Source organism: Nyctereutes procyonoides, unplaced genomic scaffold, assembly GCF_905146905.1.
Source record: "Nyctereutes procyonoides isolate TBG_1078 unplaced genomic scaffold, NYPRO_anot_genome, whole genome shotgun sequence".
Taxonomy (NCBI): domain Eukaryota; kingdom Metazoa; phylum Chordata; class Mammalia; order Carnivora; family Canidae; genus Nyctereutes; species Nyctereutes procyonoides.
In genome coordinates, this window is record NW_026575146.1 from 54,928,762 (window position 1) to 54,946,555 (window position 17,794).

A 17,794-nucleotide genomic window follows, 5' to 3' on the forward strand; every position below is an offset into this window, starting at 1 on the left:
AAAGGCAATGTTGGAGCATCTGGTACGTTATCCTGAGGACATGATCAAAACTATTCTTGAGAAAAGAATCTTCTTCAGTTTTTTTTTTTTAAGTTTTTGTTTGTTTATTTGAGAGAGCGAGCAAGAGTGAGCACAAGCAGGGGAGGGGGTGGTGGTGTGGAGGGAGGGGCCAAGGGAGAGGGAGAAGCAGACTCCCAGCTGAGCAGGGAGCCCGACATAGGGCTCCATTCCAGGACCTAGGGATCATGACCTGAGCCAAAGACAGACCCTTAACCTTCTGAGCCAGCCAGGCACCTTGTTTTTGTTTTGTTTTGTTTTTCCCGCTAGGTTCTTTTAGCCGGTGATATGTTGGGAATGCTCTTATTCACATGGTTTCTATACACCTGGTGACCCAATGTGGGAAATATCCTAACTCAGTATGACAGGCAGTGCTGCCCTCTCTCCATGGTCACAGGTCACCAAGAGTGCCTGGTCCCCCTCCCCTCTTCCTTCTCTTCCACCCTCTGTGTCATGTACTCACTGCACCTGGTTTTATGCCCCGAGGAACAGGAGCGGCCGTGCGGTGGCTGAGGCTCTGCGCTCTGGGGCCAGGTAGTCTGGTTTCACACCTATGCGTCCCTGGGTAAAGTACAGAGCTGTTCTGGACCTTGTTCTCTCATCTGTAAACCAGAGCTAATGGGAACTCTGACCCTGCAGGGTTATCATGCAGACTGTGTTAATCCACATCAAGTCTTAGCATTCAATAAATGCTGGCTACTACTGTTACTGTCACTCCGTCACCTGTAGACTCATCCCTGCTGACTGCACCCCCTGGAATCCCTGCTGCCCTCAGCCCTTGTTCCCTGCCTTCCTATTTGTCTTTCCCTGCCTTTCCTTTGGTGAACATCTTTGCTCTCTCTCAACATTTTCCCCTCCTTACTTTTCAGCAATGACATTCCTTTATTCTTTTTGTGGGAGGAAACAACTGAGCATCTGGTCTGTCCCAGGCACCTTGGAAGTTGCTAGAATTTCAGGGTCAAGTAAAATAGGCAATATCATCCTAAAAATTATACAAGCCTCAACTACAGACTGGAATAAGGCTCAGAAGCAGAAAGTCAGGGTGCTGTGCAGAAACTTCACATGAGAGGTACCTATTTTTGACAGAGAAGTATTTCTATAGTCTGGATAAGAGATAGCACTTAGAGGCTCCATACAAATTTTAGTTTGTGACCTGCATAGCAAAATCTATCTTGAAAAAGAAGAACAAAGCTGGAAGTATCATAATTCCAGATTTCAAGATATACTACAAAGGTATAGTAATCAAAACAGGATGGTACTGGCATGAAAATAGATAGATCAATGGATACAACAGAGCCCAGTATAAACCCACCCTTATGTGGTCAGTTCATCTATGACAAGGGAAACAAGAATTTACAATGGGGGAAAAGACAGTCTCTTCAATAAACTCAAAATGTATCAAAGACCTAGACATGAGACTGGAAACCATAAAAATCCTAAAGAAAGCACAGGGAGTAATCTCTCTAACATCTTCCACACCATCATTTTTCTAGGTATGTCTCCTAAGGCAAGAGGAGCAAAAGCAAGATTCAACTACTGGGACTGCATCAAAATAAAAAGCTTTTGGGGATGCCTGGGTGGCTCAGTGGTTGAGCCTCTGTTTTCAGCTTGGGTCATGATCCTGGGATCCAGTCATGTATTGGGGTCTGTGTAGGGAGCCTGCTTCTCCCTCTGCCTATGTCTCTGCCTCTCTCTCTCTGTGTCTCTCATGAATAAATAAATAAGATCCTAAAAAATAAAAATAAAAACTTTTGCACAGCAAGGGAAACCATCAACAAAACAAAAAAGCAACCTACTGAATGGGAGAAGATGTTTACAAGTGACACATCCAAAATATAGGAACTTATACCACACCAAAAAAAACACAAAATTCTAACTAAAAAAATGGCCAGAGAACCTGAATAGACCATTTTCCAAAGAAGATATACAATCAACAGACACATGAAAATATGCTCATCATCAGGGAAATGCAAATCAAAACCACAGTGAGGTATCATCTCACACCTGTCAGAATGGCTACAGCAAAAAGACAAGAAATAACAAGTATTTGGGGAGGATGTGGAGAAAAGCAAACCCTCTTGCATTGTTGGTGGGAATGTAAATTGGTGTAGCCACTGAGGACAAAAGTTCCTCAAAACACTAAAAATAGAAATACCTTATGATCCAATAATTCCACTACTGGGTATTTACCAAAAGGAAATGAAAACACTAATTTAAAGAGATATATGGATTCCTATGTTTATTGCAGCATTATTTGTAATAGCCAAGATGTGGAAGCAACTCAAGTGTCCATCAAGAGATGAAGGGATAAGAAAGAGGCATACACATACATTCAAATAGAATATTATGCAGCCATAATAAAGGATAAGATGATGCCATTTGCAAAAACACAGATGGACCTAGCAAGTATTATGCTAAAATGAATTAAATCAGAGAAAGATACCATATGGTCTCATTCATATGTGGGATCTAAAAAAAAAAAAGAATAAACAAACAAAAGAGAAATGATGGCTGCTGAAGGGGTGAGGGGATGGGCAAAATGGGTGACAGGGAATGGGAGATAGAGGCTCCCAGGTAAGAGAATGACCAAGTCATGGGGATAAAAGGCACAGCATAGGGAAGAGAGTCAACGGTTTGTGATAGTGCTGCATGGGGACACATGGTAGCTATGCTTGTGGTGAACATGACAGGATGTTTAAACTCATCTAATCACTAGGTTGTACACCTGAAACTAATTTAACATTGTGTGCCAACTATACTCAAATAAAAATATTAAAAAAAAGAGATGATACTTGTACGTGGATGGCAGTGGGAGGGAGAAGTGGAAAAAAAATATGTGAGCATCCTTTAGTGAGTAGATTCCAGCTATTCTCTCTCTACAGACAGTTCCTAAAATTTTTTCTTTAGGCTGAACTCGTTCCTCAGCTCCAGCCCCGTTGTACTTCCAATGGGCTTCTGAACATTCCTAAATTCTATGCAACTGTCAGGCTGTAACCCTAAACATTTATTTTCCTCCAAAGCAGTTCTTTTCCCTTTTTTTTAAGATTGTAATTATTTATTCATGAGAGGCACAGAGAGAGAGAGAGGCAGAGACGCAGGGAGAGGGAGAAGCAGGCTCCATGCAGGGAGCCCGATGTGGGACTCGATCCTGGGTCTCCAGGGTCACGCCCTGGGCCGAAGGCAGGCGCTAAACCGCTGAGCCACCCGGGCTGCCCCTTTTCCCTTTTTTAAAATGCAAAATCAGTCTGATGTGGATTCCAGACTTCCTGACTCCTTTTCCTTCCATTAAGCTGCTTAATCCTGCAGCTTCTATAATTGGAACATTCTTTCGTGCTAATGCTTTAATTTCCACTTCTCTTTTTCCCACCTTCCCATATATTCTGGAACCCCTTGCTTGACCAGGTTACATCACGCCCCTAGCTGAAAGCCTTCAGCCTCTTAGCACTGCTCAGGTGACACTGAGCAAAGGTCTTTGCTACTGTGGCTTCAGACAAGATCTGCTGGTTACTTAACATCTGTCTAAAGACACCTTCCAGGCTGTATATCCCTTAGTTACCTGTAAATGTGTCCCAAAAGTAACTGTCTTTTAAAATCTTTTTAGTTTTTCAAAGCTTATCTCAACTCTTCATGACAACTATACTCATGATCTTCATAAAACATTGAAAATACATCTCCCCTCTGAAAATTGAGGCACAGGATCAGCATCCCTCTATGGAGTAGGACTGAGTTGTGTCTGTATTTTTCCTATCATACACACCAGAATGTTCTGTGTACCAAAGGCTTGTTACGCTTTGTGTTCCCTGCTGTGCACTCTGATCATAGCAGAAATGTGCGTTTTTTTATATTGCTGTCCATGTGTGCAAGCAAATGAAAAGCAAAATATTCAGCAGCAAAGAATGTAGAGTGCTACATCTTCTATCTCAAATATAAGAACTCAATGCTGCATTTCAAGATCATAACGCTTGTGAAAAATCTTCAGCACTCAAAGAATTTACTGTGATTACATGCTCTGTATCATCAGAAGAATAAAGATAATAGTGTTTTCAAGCCTACCCACACCAGAGGTATTTATAAAAACCATGTCAAGGGCAAAAAATCAAGCTGTTCTTTACAGAGACTTTTTATCTACTGATTAGTAGGCACACAACTAAATGGTAGATACAGGGTAAGCTTATTTTGCTATAAACTAGGTTGAACTTAGAGTCTAGTGAGAATATCACTTTTTTAGGATGCCTTTGCAAAGAGAGGGTGTCACAGGTGAGGTCACCCTCAAGGACTATTAAGTCATCTAAGAGCACTTGGCGTTGGCTCTAAGATGGATGCTCTGTTCTGAAACATAGCTCAGGGCCTGCTTAGCTTTCCTGCCTCTGTCTCTCCACATTTCCAATCTGTAAGGGATGTGAAGTTAAGCTGGTATGAGATTGAGAAAGGATAATACTGGATAAGTCCAAAAGACCTTCCGAAAAACAGCCACATTTAAAAATTGGCACCCAGCACCAAAAGATATTAAGGGTGGCAAAGACAATGCAACTCAGGATGCCTGGGTGGCTCAGTGGTTGAGCATCTGCCGTTGGCTCAGGTCATAATCTCAGGGTCATGGGATCGAGCCCCACATTGGGCTCCCCACGGGGACCCTGCTTCTCCCTCTGCCTGTGTCTCTGCCTCTGTGTCTCTCATGAATAGATAAATCTTAAAAAAAAAAAAAATCCCTGAGTTTTTTCTGCTGGCCTATAGTGTAGTCCTTGAGTGAAGGATAAGATGACAGGCAAAAACAGTTGTGTTAATTCAACAATAAAAGACAATTCAATCCTGATGCCTTTATGCAGGGAGACATTCCTGGACACATGGGTAAAATGAATCCAAGGGTCTGTCTTTCCACCCAAAGTAGGCTCCTTAGAGTATATATAGCTCCTGAATTACCTGTATGTACAAGTCAGTTAAAGCTGAATACTGCCTTTTAAATTTAATTTAATTTCCTCAATAAAGCTCGGAGTGTTCCTTGCTAACATAATAAAAAGAAAAAATAGACTGTGACAAGCCATACAATTTTGGCTGGTAAAGCAGACGGAAATAAATATTCAATTCTTAGCCTGGTTATGGCAATAATGTGTTTTTCACTGTGTCTAATGCAGTGATTTAGAATGCTGGACTGTGCTGGATTAACCTGTGCCACCACTTTTTGTGCTCACTCAAAAAGTTTGCAGTAATCAAAGTGTATCTTATAGGCATTAGAAATAGCCATCTACTACTTCAACAGATTTTATGTGACTATACATATGTAATTATATATATATGTACAGCCATACACACAGGAGAGCCAGGAAACTCTCAAACTCCTTCAACACACACATCAACTTCTATATTGGGGGAGTTTTGGATTTTTTCTTATACTTTTTTTAAAATAAATATTTTATTTATTTGAGAGAGAGAGAGAGAGAGAGAGCGCGCACAAGCAGGGGAAGTAGCAGAGGGAGAGGGAGAAGCAGGCTCCCTGCCCAGCAGGGAACCTGATGTATGGCTCGATCCCAGGACCCTGAGATCATGACCTGAGCTGAAGGCAGATGCTTAAACCATTGAGCCACCCAGGTGCCCCACTTTATAGATAACTTTGTTTCTACCAATAAAGATTTCTTAATAAATGATTCTGTAAGCACATTTAAAAGTAATGTATTCAGGTGCCTGGGTGGCTCAGTCAGTTAAGCGTTAACTAAGTTAATGAGCCCGGAGCAAGTGTATCTTGTCTCCATGTGTCACCAAGTGATGGAAACTCTAGCATCTCCAATAGGGTTTACCCAAAAACATGGAGTAGTAAAAGAGAGCCAGTTTACACCAGACAGACATGACAGAGAGTTCAGCTTTGAATAAGAATATTTAAATTGGGAGGTGACTAAACTTGAAAAGATGGGAATATTTTTAATTTATAAGCCAATATTTGGGGAGGTGGAATCTAGTGAACAAGATTAGCAGAAAATTAAGAAACTCTATTTTCCCCACACATCTGAATGTAGACAAGGAAATCTGCGACCTGGAATCATGGCTTTTGCTGTTCCTTGAAAATTAGGTTCTTGCTATTTTCTCCCCCTGAAATTTCTCATAATCTAGAAAGAAGATGGGTAGCTCTTTCAGAAAGAGGACTATCTGAGGATGTCTAATCTCCACCTCCCAAGGACGCACATCGTCTGAAGCCAGATTAGCAGGTGCTTGAGAGCTCAGCCAGTGTGGTGCTGGCACCCAGCACTATGTGTTTTTGGAACAGCTGGAGCTGGCTGAAGGTAGACAAAGGGGCAGTTTATGAATGAGGTTTTCTTGTGGAGAAATGAAGCGAGGAAGTTAACAAGACATGGACTCTAGGCAGGCTCACATTCAGGTCGGACAAGGATACTTTACATAAAAATCAGGTTTTCACTTTCCTGCATCACTAAGAGCTATGGACAACTGACACATCCAGTGGACAACTTACCCCTTTTAAAATGCTTTCTGTGTGTGTGTGTGTGTATGTGTGCATGTGTGTGTTTAGAAAAGTGCACAGATGTGTCCCTTTTAAACAAAAAGTTGAAATGTAATACATAAATTCATTAATAACAGATTGTTCTTGGCCATCTTACTCTACCAGGCTGAAATTTCCCTGGGGTGAACTTGCTACCTCACCATACAGAAGGGCAAAATTTCAAGGGAGAGAAAGTGAGGGGAGAAGAGTTATACTTGCCTGATCAAAGCACTACATTTAAAAATGTCTTTGAAGGAAGAACACTGGTGACATCAAAGGAATATTGACTTGCAGGAACCCGATAAAAAGTGTTGACTGATACAAGGATGGATGAAGAGCTATTTATGTGAACCAAAGCCTCTCATCTCAGAAGCCAGTGTGTGCTGATCTTTTCGGGAAGAACTAGAACTAGTACGTGGCCCAGGAAGTACCTTGCCTTTCACAGGACGGTCCCGCAGACCCCTTTCCGGCAGCAGCATGGAGACTCAGCACTGGATGGCAAATGAATAAAATAAAGCCCTGTTAAAATCAAACGGGTTTTCCCCTTCAAAAGTGTTTCCAGTTGCTGGAGTTGAAAGCTTCTGGGAGGAAGACAAGATCACGTTTGACAGGTGCACAGCAAGCTGGGAAACCTGCCACAGATTGTTCTGAATAGTTTCCTAAACTTTGTAACATTTTCCCAGAGCCAGGAAACTCTCAAACTCCTTCAAACTCTGCAACTCAGTTTGTCACCAGATTCCAGAAGTTTCTTTCTCTCTTTTTAAAGATTTTATTTATTCATGAGAGACAGAGAGAGGCAGAGACACAGGCAGAGGGAGAAGCAGGCTCCCTGCGGGGAGCCCGATGTGGGACTTGATCCCAGGACCCCAGGATCATGACCTGAGCCAAAGGCAGACGCTCAGCCACTGAGCCACCCATGTACCCTAGAAGTTTCTCCTAGGCTATAGAGCCTCAACTCCCTTTCATAAGCTACTAGGGTTTGCTGTCCTGTCTCCTTTGGTTTGGATGTTGACAAGACTGCTCTATTTCACAGGATCATCCATGTGACTGACACACTGGCATCTACAACTGGATCCCCACTGGCCAAACTCACAGCCTTTCCCGAGCCATCTTCAAAGGCAGAGCTGCCACCATCATACCCTCCTGAGGCCACTTCCCCTTCCTGCTGCAGCTCTCTTCTCTGGTTTCCCAGGACTCCCAGTGGGGAGGAGATAGCCCTTAGGGTACTTCCTTCTTTCTCCTGCCTCCCCTCAGATATTTTGTGAATCCTTGTTTGGGAACCTCCACAGATCTTACCTCTAGATTTCTGGTCAACCACAAAATCAAGGCAGGTTGGTTCTAGGCAGAAAACCCTAATACATCAGACATAGCATCATTCCATTTCATAAGCTCAAGGACTTCAGCTTCCATTAAGTTCAACTGTTGTACATTTCTATGTGTGACAAACTACTTAAAATGAAAGCTGGTTAGACACAGAACAACCACCACCACACCTCAGGGAATACTTGAGTTGTCTAACTTTAGGTGATCTTTTAGGAGGAAAAGGAAGAAGAGTTTGCTTAGGGCCAAGGAAGACATTTTCAGCCACCCACTTCCATTCTCTTTGTAGAAATTTTCACAATGTTCCATTTGGTTTGAAGTGAGGGTTAAAACAAATGCTGGTTTGATAATCCTGTCACCTCTGTGGTTGATGAGAATTCTTGAAAGCCGCTCACATAGGAGCCAAGAGCACATCTCGGGCCTCATCTCCCTCCCACAACATGTGAAAAACAATCTTTGAAAAACAGTCAACTCCACCATGACCATCACATTTCTCAGAACATAGTTTTGCTTTTAAGTTGATAGTATTTCACATGTACACCAGTTGGTAACAGTTGGGAAGTGTTAATGGGCTTGTTTACACTTTTCATTAAACTTCTAAAATTGTTTGGGTTACTGATTTTATTTTGTGTTCCTCAGTCATTGGTACTGTTTTCCTCTCTCTTGCCTCATCCAAATCCAGCTCTCTACTTTGATAGAATCCTTTCTCCTATAGTACCTTCTCCACCAGCTCCTAGTCAGAGTGGGAAAACCAGTCACTGGGCACTTTCAGCCCATTTTGTTTGAATCCGTATTGGTACTTAATGTTTTCATTCCAGCAGATGTTTTTTTGTCTAGACTACAGACTCCTTACAGAGAACACACTGGTAGGGGAGCCTGCGTTTGTAGTCAGAGACACCTGACCCAACATGTGAGCTCTGGGGACCTGGGAGTTGTCACCTGTCCCGAGTCTCTGCTTCTTTATCTTGGAAAGGAAATCATGCCACTCACATCACAGGGCCATTCTGAGGATTGATGAATGCCCACCTGTAATGTCAAGCACTGTTCTGGCTCAGAGCAAGTCCACAATAAATGTCAACTGAACCAACATAGAGACACAATGAGCCTTGAGAATGTGTCTTTACTGTCCAGGAAATCATGTGATAAGTATGGTACTGTGTATGTCTATTTTGTGATTATATATTATGTATGATGTGTTCTAAATGCTAAGCTACTTTGGTATTTACAGGTTCTATCTAAGATGGAACCCTGCCTCCACCAGAAACTGGAAAGTCTGGTTTTGCAAAGTACTGAGAGTTACTTGTCTGGTTCAACTTGAAGTATCCCCGAGTTGGTAGAAGGTCAAGAACACAGAAAAATATTTTGACTTCTGTAGCCTCCCTGAAACTCTCTTGTCCTGACACATTGCCCCTTCTCTTCCTGCTTGCCATCACCAGTGCTGAACGGCAGCCACCAGCAAGTGCCTAGACAAACGTCAGCCCCCTTGCAGGATTGATGAACAGCTGAGTCACAGGCTTAAATAGGGACACCAGGCACCACTACACTGTTATTTCTAGAACTTCCCTAAAGACTAACATTGACCTAAGTGCTACAGTTCCTATTCTCCTGGGGAGTGGATTTTAGTAGGCTCACAAGGTTAAATGTTAACCACATACCTGAGTAATTACAAAATAATTTAGAAATATCAATGGCTATAATGTAGACTTAGATGAAGTCCTATGAGCATTCAAAGTCTCCTAGAAAGGCTTAGGACTGGAAACACATGGCCAAGTCCTGTACCTTAGGCCTCTCCTTCAGAACTCCTATCGATTGCATTAAGTCCTATGAATACATGATCAGTCATTCGACTTAACTCTTAAGTTTTTCTGTTTCATTTGTCACCGAAATCCTATATTCCCCCCAAATCCTTCCCTATTGGGTATCTTTTGCTTCACTGGAACATATACTCAAGTCATTTTTATTTTTTAAAGATTTTATTTATTTATTCATGATAGACAGAGAGAGAGAGAGAGAGAGAGAGAGAGAGAGAGAGAGAGAGAGAGAGAGGCGCAGAGACACAGGCAGAGAGAGAAGCATGCTCCATGCCGGGAGCCCGACGTGGGACTCGATCCCGGGACTCCAGGATGGTGCCCTGGGCCAAAGGCAGGCGCTAAACCGCTGAGCCACCCAGGGATCCCCTCAAGTCATTTTTAAACAAGAGACTTAAATACACATCTGTCAGAAGAGCTAAAACAAAAAATACCAACGACAGCAAAAGCCAGTGAGGATGAAAAGAAATTAGATCACTCAACCTGCTGCTGGTGGGAATGTAAAGTAGTACAGCCACTCTGGAAAAGAGTATGGCAGTTCCTTACGAGACCGAATTTCTACCAAAGGAATGCATTATGCTTATATAAAAACTTGCAGGCAAATGTTCATAGCCTTATTTGTAAAAAACACTAGAGAAAAGCCACATGTTTTCCAGCAGATGAACAGTTCAACGGTGGCATATCTGATCCACGAGATCTCATGCAGCAATAATAAGGGGCAAGTACTGATGTGTTCATTAACTTGGATGGACCGCAAGTGCATCATGCAGAGTGAAGAAAGCCAATCTCAGAACAAAGCCTGTCTCACTTCATTTATATGGCATTCTTTTTTTAAAAAAAGATTTTATTTATTTATTCATGAGAGACATACACAGAGAGGCAGAGACATAGGCAGAGGGAATAGCAGGCTCCTTTTGTGGAGTCTGATGTGGGACTCAATCCTAGGACCCTGCGATCACGACCTGAGCTCAACCACTGAGCCACCCAGATGCCCCTATATGGCATTCTTGACATGACAAAATTAAAGAGAAAGAATGCAGATTGGTGGTTGCGAGGGTTTGGGAAAGAGCTGGGAGGGGGCAGGTGGCTCTGGTTATATATAAAAGAGTAGCATGAGGGATCTTTGTGAAGCAAACTGCTCCATACTTGATGGTGGTGGTGAAGTCAATCTCTATACGTAAAGAACTGCATAAAACCACAGACACGTATGCCCACACAGAGACACGAATCAATGCGTATGAAATTGGCAAAATCTGGAAAAGGTCAGTGGACAGTAACAATGTCAGTCTCCTGATTTTGATATTATGCTGAGGTCATACAAGATGTAACCACTGTGGAAACTTGAAGATAAAAGATCTCTCTGTATTATTTTTTCCAACTACATGTGAATGTCTAATTATCTCAAAATAAGAACTTTTGTCAAAGAGGATTTCTAAGTAGACAACTTTTTCAAAGTCCTTGAGAACGTGATGTCTTTATTCAAACAAGGAAATCTATTTGGTTAGGCAGAGACATCTATGTCCAAAATTATTTCTCTCAGACTAGAGTGTGGAAGGCACCATTCTACTATTTCCCAGGAACCTTTATGATTCTTTCCAGCTCAAACAATCTTTGATTCTAGGAGCTGGTTTTACTTATGTGTTTACCGACTTTGACTTTGCTGTTTATATTGCCATGGTATCAAAATAATAGTAAGCATACAGAGTGCAAGTCGTAATCTGAAACAATGGAGCAAATGAAATATACCATGGGATTAGAGTGTTTGTAAAACAATTTGAAAGACAGTGAGTTTATGCCTTTTTTGGGTAAGTAATCTTTCTCTCTCTCTCTCTCTCTTTTTTTTTAAGATTTATTGTATTTTTAGAGAGAGTGCACACACACAAGTGAGGGGAGGGGCAGAAGGAGAGGAGAGAGTGAATTCCAAGCAGACTCCCTGTTGACTGTGTAGCCCTACATGAAGCTTGATCCCAGGACCCTGAGATTATGACCTGAGCTGAAACCAAGAGTTGGAGGCTTAACAGACTGTGTCACCCAGGTGCCCCAGCAAATAATCTTTCAAGGTAAAGATACAGAGATGTGGAGTCGATATTCCTGCACTTAACAGAAATGTGATCCAAAGCACTGTTTCCTCTTTAATGGTAACTGGGAATGATAACTTATATGCAACCAGTATAAAAAAGAAAGAATACAACTGTCTCAACTAAGTGCAAGAAATTAATGTTGAACAAAATTATAGCTAAGGGGTAAGCAGTAGCCAGAATGCTAAATTAAGCAGTACAGAAAATCATCTACTTGATGCCCCATACAAGCATGCCCAAAGCTGAGAAGAATCTGATCTACACATTTAGAGCTTGCTGTACATAGTTAGAAAGACCCCACTCTGCACATTAAAAAGTCTCAGTATTCTTACGACTGGTTTCATTAAATTCTGAGAACCTATTAATATTTATGGTGACAGACATTTGTGGAAAAAAGAAAATTCGTTCCACACTATTTAAAAATTAATAACTTTGCTGCGCAACAAAAAAAATGATAATAAATGTAAAATAAGTCATTTGGGTCTTTAATTACCAGGACTGTGCCTGGTAGGACTCCCACTTGAAGGAATAAGAAATATTTGGATTATAAACACAAGTTCTCACTAATCTACTTTGCAGCGATGTCATTTCCCCAGAGTTATCTTTTTTTTTTTGAAAGGTTTTTTTTTTTTAAATTTATTTTATGATAGTCACAGAGAGAGAGAGAGGCAGAGACACAGGCAGAGGGAAAAGCAGGCTCCATGCACCGGGAGCCCGATGTGGGATTCGATCCCGGGTCTCCAGGATCGTGCCCTGGGCCAAAGGCAGGCGCCAAACCGCTGCGCCACCCAGGGATCCCCCATTTCCCCAGAGTTATCAATAAATATTGTAAGATGTAATAATTTATCAAATTAATTAAGTGATTGGGGACCTTTTAAATTTTTCACAGATAAGTTATATCAGAGAAGAAATAATTATAGTAAATTAAAAATGAATATCAAAATAGCTCCTAACCATTCTTCCAAAATTAATGCATAAATTTCAATTCAAAAGTTTTTTGTTTTTTTTTTTACATAATCTTGTAATATGTACTGAGTATATACAATAAGCCAGGTACTGTACTCGGCAGGGAAGTATAAGGAAGGAGCTTTGGCCTTTGAGATATTTACAGATTTAGCTAGGGAGACGACACAAACATCGAAAGGAGACACAGGTCAATATTAAGTAAAGTCAAGTCTAATGACTTCTACAGTACTGCTTCTATGGGAAAACAACTGAAAGATAAATATACTTTCATTTCACAAATGGCTTAACATGGGGACAATCGGTACTGTTTTTCAAAATAATCCCGAGTGATTCAAAACGGAGATCATCTGCTTTATTACGTTCTCAATGCCAATCTGGCAGGCAAAGGCAGTGAAAGCAGATACTTCCTCCAAAACGGGCAGAACTCAGAAATCAGCTAGATACACAGAAGTCCCCAAGATAGATTTTTTCTTGGAGGTACAATCTAAACGTGTCTCTCTTTGTCATCAGATGGTTTATGGTGCTTATTTCTTGGTTCAAATACATATTACAATAAACATTTACTAAGCACCAGGCAATGCAGATACAGTGACAGATGAATGTTGGATTCTCAAACTCAAGGACCTGCGTGCAAATAAATAAAAGAGCGTGCTAAATCCCACAAAGGAGGTAAAGCCAGGGCGTGTGAGGAGCCACAGCATGGTGGTCCCAGAGGGATGTGATGCTGGGTGGTTCCCAGAGGAGCAGGTGAGGGCAAGGTGAAGAAGAGAGGGGAAGAACAGCCCAGCAGAGCAAGCCATGCAGGAAAAGGCCATAGTCGGGGTGCCTGGGTGGCTCAGCAGTTGAGCATCTGTCTTTGGCTCAGGGCGTGATCCCTGAGTTCCGGGATTGAGTCCTGCATTGGGGTCCCCACAGGGAGCCTGCTTCTCCCTCTGCCTCTGTCTCTGCCTCTCTTCTCTGTGTGTCTCATGAATAAATGAATAAAATCTTAAAAAAAAAAAAAAGGTCAAAATCTTCACAGGCTGGGCTCAGGAGCTTGGAAAGGCTGGAGAAAGAAGATGCTCTGGACAGAGGCAAGAGAAGGCCGAAAAAGAAGCTGGAGGAGCATCTGGAGAAGGTAGCAGGGGCCACAGCAGGAAAGATCTTAGTGTCCCGAGCTAGGAAGAGTGGGCTTGGTTCACAGGCAGTGGGGAGTCTCACTTAGAGGATCTTAAGGACCTGGCGGTCTTCTGATCAGAGGACCACTTTGGTGGAAGCCTTGGGCATAGTTTGGAAGACAATGATATTAAAGATGAGTAAAGAGATTATTGCAGAACCTCCAGTAATGAATCATCAGGGTCTTAATAAAGGCAGTGGCTGTGCATATGGAGCAGAGCAGAACTCTGATCCGAGGGTTACTTAGGTGGCTGACTGGACGGGGCATGGTAGCTTCCAGAGTATAAAGAATTGCCTCTCAGCTTGTCTGTCACATGGGGATGGTCTGAATAAATCCTCCTTCCTGTTTTTGACAGCAACAAGTAACCGATGAAGTCCTGGCAGGACTCTGATCACGGCTCTTACCCTGGGTCAAGGTCACTTACGGGTGTTAGAAGGCTGCCACGGCAGGCAGAGAGTGAGGCCCAGGGAGCGGAAATGCTTCCAGAAAGGGGACCCTGTTATTTACTTGTTCCCAGACACTGCCAACGGGGAACAGCGTCGTGGAGACCGGGAGGAGGCCAGGGTCTGGGTCCCTGCTTTTGGAAAGAGCCTTTGTTTGAATTGTATGGGAAGTAGGCTCAGCAGGTTTGAAAGATGAAGTACATTCCAATTTCCAGGAGAGTTGCAAGCAGCTACGCTGCTCTGTGGGGGAGTTGGCCCAGGATGGACCATCCCAGGGGGCAGGCTTCTAGATAGACCAGGGCCCAAGCAAGCTCAGGCTGGGGAAGCCGGGGAAAGCAGAGCGAGACTGCCCCAGGGATCCTGGGAGATAATGGCTCACAGATCAGGCCATTTTGGACACAAGAGTCCAGAAGCAGCAGCTCTGTCAGGGACTGAGGGAAGCAGACTGTTGGAAGCTCGGTGGAATGTCCACCAGCCACACTGGGTCAATGAGCCATGCAGCTGTCTTCCTGCCAGGGGACTGGGATCCTGCAGTCTGAGAAGTCAAGCGCCCAAAATGAAAGAAGTGGAATGGGCAGGAAGCAAGAGGTCAGGAGGCTTATCAGAACTGCCTGGGAACAGAAACATGCCTCTACCGCTTTGCCTGCCTGAAGAACTCTTCTTCAAAACCAAGCCATGATGTCACCCACTCTGGTGTGCATACAGCCTTAGAATATTATCATGGCACTTGACATACTGTATGACAACTGATTACACACGGAGGTCATTCACCCCATGTTGGCAGAGAGAAGGCCCGCAGCACGTGTCCGATAAGTGAATGAAAGGATGTATCCTAAAACAGGCCTAGTTTACCTTTCTGTGGCCGGGCTGCTGACCCAGCCTAGAGTCTAGGTCTAGAGTCTGAGCAGTACCACCTCACTGAGACAGAGGACTGAGAGCCACAAGGGTCCTGATGCTTCGGCACTGGCGCCAGCCCGGGGGTGACCCCACATCCTCCCTGCATCTTGACCTCGGCTTGCACTAAAGCACGGTTCTACAAAGTGAGGGAGACATCAGGCCAAGAGATGCTTCCAGTAAGGCCAACCACATGTCCTGTTCTAGGCATCCAGGGTGCTGGCTCTTTAGAGGATGCTCTGGGGAGAGAAAGTGGATCGCTGCCTGACTCTAGGATGGGGACCCCGCGCCTGAGATGAGGTGGATGGGGGTGTAATGAGTTCCAAGGGATACAGGAATTGTGGGGTGGATGGGCATTTTTCCAGGGAGACAGTTTGCAGCTCTCTTCAGTTTTGCAAAGAGGCCCATGACTGTGAAACACGAAGAACCACCATTCTGAAAATGTGCCTGAGTTCCTCAAGGCAGCTCTGCTTAGAGAACTAGCTACTGACTCCAGATCACAAAGGCCTTGGTCATGGTCAAGGGATTTGGGCTCCCTCCCACCCCAATGAGGCATTTATGTGCTCCCACACCACCCTGAGAAAAGCCTATTTAAAGATGAATGTTGTGCGTAATTTAAAGAAGTTTCATGGTCTGTATTTGGGTCAAGATCAAATGCAGCGAGTCAGAGGGAGTTAGCTTTAGGACCTCAGTACTGACCTTCCTTAAAAGAAGTCTTCCAAAAAAAAAAAAAAAAAAAAAAGAAAAAAAAAGAAAAGAAAATCTCCAGGGTCTCATTCCTGACGAAGAGTACATGTTTGACCTTGTTCCATCAATGTGGGACTCAGGAAACACTAATAAACAGACAAATCTGGTGCTATAGCTCTTTTACATTTGACTGCCCCCCCCCCATTTTTTTTCTGGCACCAGAGCCTGTGTTTTTAAAAGACAGAAAAAAATGACTTTCCATATTAAAGATGCAAGCAGCGCACGCGCACACACACACACACACACACACACACACAAAGAGAAACCAAATCTAAAACTGGACTGGCTTGTACTAAACTCTGGGGAATCAAGAGTCACTTTTCACCCACATCCTGTAAGGGCAGAAAAAAGCACAGGAAAAGGTTTCTACTAAAATGCGTGTGTGTTTTGTTTTTTCTTTTTTAAAGAAAAACATGAATCATTCATATCCACCCAGATATCTGAATAGCACAGCTGGACATTTTTTTTTGTTTGCTTCATTCCCACTGTTCTTCCCCTGACTTCTGAAAAGATAATTTTAAAAGAAAAAAAAAATCCTTACAGTGAACCTTTACATTGCAATTGTTAAGAGCACGTACTTTGGACCCAAACAGGTGTGAGCTTTGCCACTGACTTGCTAATAAGTAATGCTGGGCAGGTTCCTTCACCTCTTTAAGAGCCTCATTATCCCCCAATTTAAAATGCGAATATGAACAACGCATACTTCAGATGGGTGCTGAGAAAATTAAATAAAATGTACATTAAAAAAATATATCAGGCTTGCCTGGCATGTGAGATATTAGGAATAGGAGCTGTGAAATAACATCTCTATCAATGCAACAAACCATGCCAATGACACACTTAGTGCATTCTCATGCACACCATAACATGTAGAAAGAAAAGACCCATAAAAAGAACTGTGTTTCGCATCAAGGGTTTGTACCTCCTTCTCATCTACACCAATGCAGGTCAGCTGTCCCGGCCTACTAAGGTCCAGAAAGCCACAGTACGTGCTAAAAGCCACATGCCTCATACTTCCCAGGAACCAGGTCCTAACCACCCTGACCAGGTTGGGGCTCAACGTCAGTGAATCTCCACTATGTCCAACTTAGCTGGGAATCTAGATGGTTCTCCCAAGTGCACCTGCGCCACAAAATGCTATTTCTGAGAATTTGTTCATCACATAATCAGCGTTCTTCAGAAGCCATAGAGCTCCATTTTCATCTTTCTCTCCAAGGGAACTTTTATCTACTTTCTGTAAACTCACTGTATTGGAAAAATCTTTCCCAGGTTCTGGGTCTTATTATTTGAATACTAAGAATTGCAGGCTGGGGTGGGGGGCTGTCTAGGAATTCCTCCTAACTTGGGACAGCCACTCTGGCTAAGTTTGCATATATTATGGCCTTTGCTTTGTCGAGATCCGATCTGATCTCCCAAAATAGCTTAGGCAAATGTACTGCTTGCCTCTTGCTTCTGCAACCACACTGAGTATCTGGGGATCTTCTTATCAATTCTTTCAACTTCCCTCCCTTGGCTGGAATCTTAACTTGTGAAAAGGTTTGTATATGGCTTTTCTAGCTAATCACTGCATTAAACCTAAACCTTTCTTTTCCCTCCACTTTAACCACAGGAGAGGATGAGAAGAAAAAAAACCCAAATTCTTGTTTCATTTGACCAAAGAAAGCAGACTTAGTTTTTTTAGTAAAATCCACAGGTACCCCAGATAGTTTCCTTATCATCCACCAATTCCTTCAACATTAAGGAAGCTCGGATGGGTTCCGGGACTGTCAACGATGGGATTCCACATGTCCATTCTGGACATTCCTTCTCGAGGTTACAATATCACAGATGCCTTTCCA

The 17,794-nt window shown here is 42.9% G+C and overlaps 1 protein-coding gene across 5 annotated transcripts in view; it reads right to left on the minus strand.

Annotated features, from left to right (window-relative positions):
* The window catches only part of PIP5K1B (phosphatidylinositol-4-phosphate 5-kinase type 1 beta), a 299,598-nt gene that overhangs the window by 93,209 nt on the left and 188,595 nt on the right, over nt 1–17,794 (minus strand). The window lies entirely within an intron of this gene.